This window comes from Mustela nigripes, chromosome 10, assembly GCF_022355385.1.
Source record: "Mustela nigripes isolate SB6536 chromosome 10, MUSNIG.SB6536, whole genome shotgun sequence".
NCBI classification, from domain to species: Eukaryota; Metazoa; Chordata; class Mammalia; order Carnivora; family Mustelidae; genus Mustela; species Mustela nigripes.
In genome coordinates, this window is record NC_081566.1 from 28,471,736 (window position 1) to 28,474,504 (window position 2,769).

The window sequence follows — 2,769 nt, forward strand, 5'->3', positions numbered from 1 at the left end:
ACAGGCCGCATGGACTCATCTTCCAGCATCTTGCGCACCGCAGGCCTCGTGCTCAGTGCCACATTATGATTCACAGGTCAGCACTGACCTTTTATTTGCAGGTAAAGGGTAAGAAAAAAGAAGGAAGGAAGCAAGGAAGGAAGGGAGGAATAACTGGCTCCTTTGGTGACCCCCTTTCCTCTGTGATTCCCTCAGCCCCCAACTTGCTGTTAACACAGTTTATAGCGGTAACCAGATTTCTTTTAAATTCTTGGGGGCTTCTGTCTCCTGTGAGCTGCTGGGTAGCATAGGAGGTGAGCTCCCCGGCCACCAGCAGGCCTGCCTCTCCGGGCATCTGATGCGGCGAACGGGAGGACCTTTCAGAGAGATGGTTCCATCTGACCGGTCCACAGGAAAAACTGAGTGGAAACATATCTCCCAGCTTGTTCTCGATGTGAAAGAAGGTTTTTCCCACATCACATAATTAGCCCCCACCACTCTCTGAACAATGAATGTCCAGGAAAGAGAGTTCTGATTCATGAAACTTTCCTGGAGTTATGGTTGGGGTTCTCTCCATCTCTTAAAATTTTCTCTGTCCTGTACATTATACTTAACTATTCATAAAGCAGTTTTGCAAACATGTTCTCCCCTGGCTTTTCCTTCAGGATTCTAGGGCGAGACTTGCTCACCAAGCTTCCCTAACGTACCCCAGCACTCCTAGGAGGGAGGTGCAGGGGGTACCGGTCAAGCTCCAGGCCTGTCGCGTGCTCGCCTCTCTCCTTTGACCTCAGATCCCGAGATCTGGGGAGTGATGGAGTCAGGCCTGGCCAGCCCTCCTCCCACCCAGCTGGGCCAACCACCCCCTCTGCGTTTCATGAGCCACCCATCAGGCGGCAGATGACGTCAGAGGTGGACGAAGGGCTGGGGGGGGGGGCAGACACCAGGATATCGGTACTGACCCCATCATCTCTCCATGATACGTGCACTTTGGGACCTTGTATTTCAGACCTGTGCGTGGATTCACTTGTCGAAATATCAGGTGGACAAAGGAGGAGGAGGAGGAAGAAAAGGAAGAGGAAAATCAGCACTTTTACTGCTGTTTCATAGGTAAGGAACCCGGGACGTAGAGAGATTTGGTGATGTTTCCCTGGACGGCACAGCTAGGGAACGTCTCCATCCGAATTCATATAAGCCCTTCTGATTCCCAAAGCCCACAGTCTTGAATACACGATGAGGTTTTTTTCTTCCTTTAAAACATAAGAATGTGGTGTCACGAGCATATTTGATCTTTTAAAGCAAGAACTGGGAGGAAAGCTGGCAGAAACATTGTCCACATGCAGGACATGTGGGTTAAAAAAAAAAAGATTTATTTGTTCATAGAAATTGCATGACGCTGACCATGGATTCACATGCTTTAGGGGTCTGTATGTAAAAAGTAAATGGGCTCAGATTCCTGATACTGATACCCATATGGGTCCCAGCTTTGTTAACCAGGACGGAGATTTCTAATTTCTGCTCATAACTAATTTCAGGGTAATGCTAGCTGCTGTAACACGCTGTTTTGGGGCTCCAGAAAGTGACTCCCTTTGGCAGTTTATGTCTCATTCACCCTGAGTCCTGAACAGGGGTCTGGAGCCACAGGGTGTGTATGTGTTTGTGTGTGTGTGTGTGTGTTCCTTGACGCTGTGATTCCGTGGCCCAGGTGTCTTCCATCTGTGACTCTTCCAATGTCACTGACTTTTGTCTACACCAACCCAGGGCACAACTGATTCTGAATAGGGCGACCATATAACATACCTTCCAAACTGAGGCACTTTTGAGAGTGAAAGGGGGCCTTTTTAAGAATTAGGGCAAGTGTGGGCGCCTGGGTGGCTCAGTGGGTTAAGCTGCTGCCTTCGGCTCAAGTCGTGATCCCAGGGTCCTGGGATCGAGTCCCGCATCGGGCTCTCTGCTCAGCAAGGGGCCTGCTTCCCTTCCTCTCTCTCTGCCTGCCTCTCTGCCTACTTGTGATCTCTCTCTATCAAATAAATAAATAAAATCTTAAAAAAAAAAAAAAAAAGAATTAAGGCAAGTGGATTTCCAACGACATGGATGGAACTGGAGGGCATTATGCTGAGTGAAATAAGTCAATCCGAGAAAGACAATTTTCATGATCTCTCTGATATGAGGGATTTGAGCGGCAGGGCGGGAGGTCGTGGCGGGCAACAAGATGGGACTGGAGAGGGAGACCAACCATCAGAGACTCATGATCTCATGAAACAAGCTGAGGGTGGCTGGTTATGGACATCGGGGAGGGTATGTGCTATGGTGAGTGCTGTGAAGTGTGTAAGCCTGTTGATTCACAGACTGTACCCTGGGGCAAATAATACATTATATGTTAATTAAAAAAAAAAAAAAAAAGCCCCAAACTGAGACACACACAAAAAAAAGAATTAGGGAAAGCAGGGTACCTGAGTGGCTCAGTTGGTTAAGCGTCTGCCTTTGGCTCAGGTCATGATCCCAGAGTCCTGGGATCAAGCCCTACGTCAGGCTCTCTGCTCAGCGGGGAGTCTGCTTCTTCCTTCCCCACCCTGCTCCTGTGCTCTCTCTCTAAAAATAAAATCCTAAAAAAAAAAAAATTAGGGCCAGAAGCACCTAGGTGGCTCTGTCAGTTGAGCACCCGACTTTTGATTTTGGCTTGGGTCATGATTTTGGGGTCCTGAGATCGAGCCCCGCATTGAGCTCCACACTCAACGAGGAGCCTGCTTGAGATTCTGTCTCTCCCTCTGCCCTCTCCCTGCTCTCGCACTC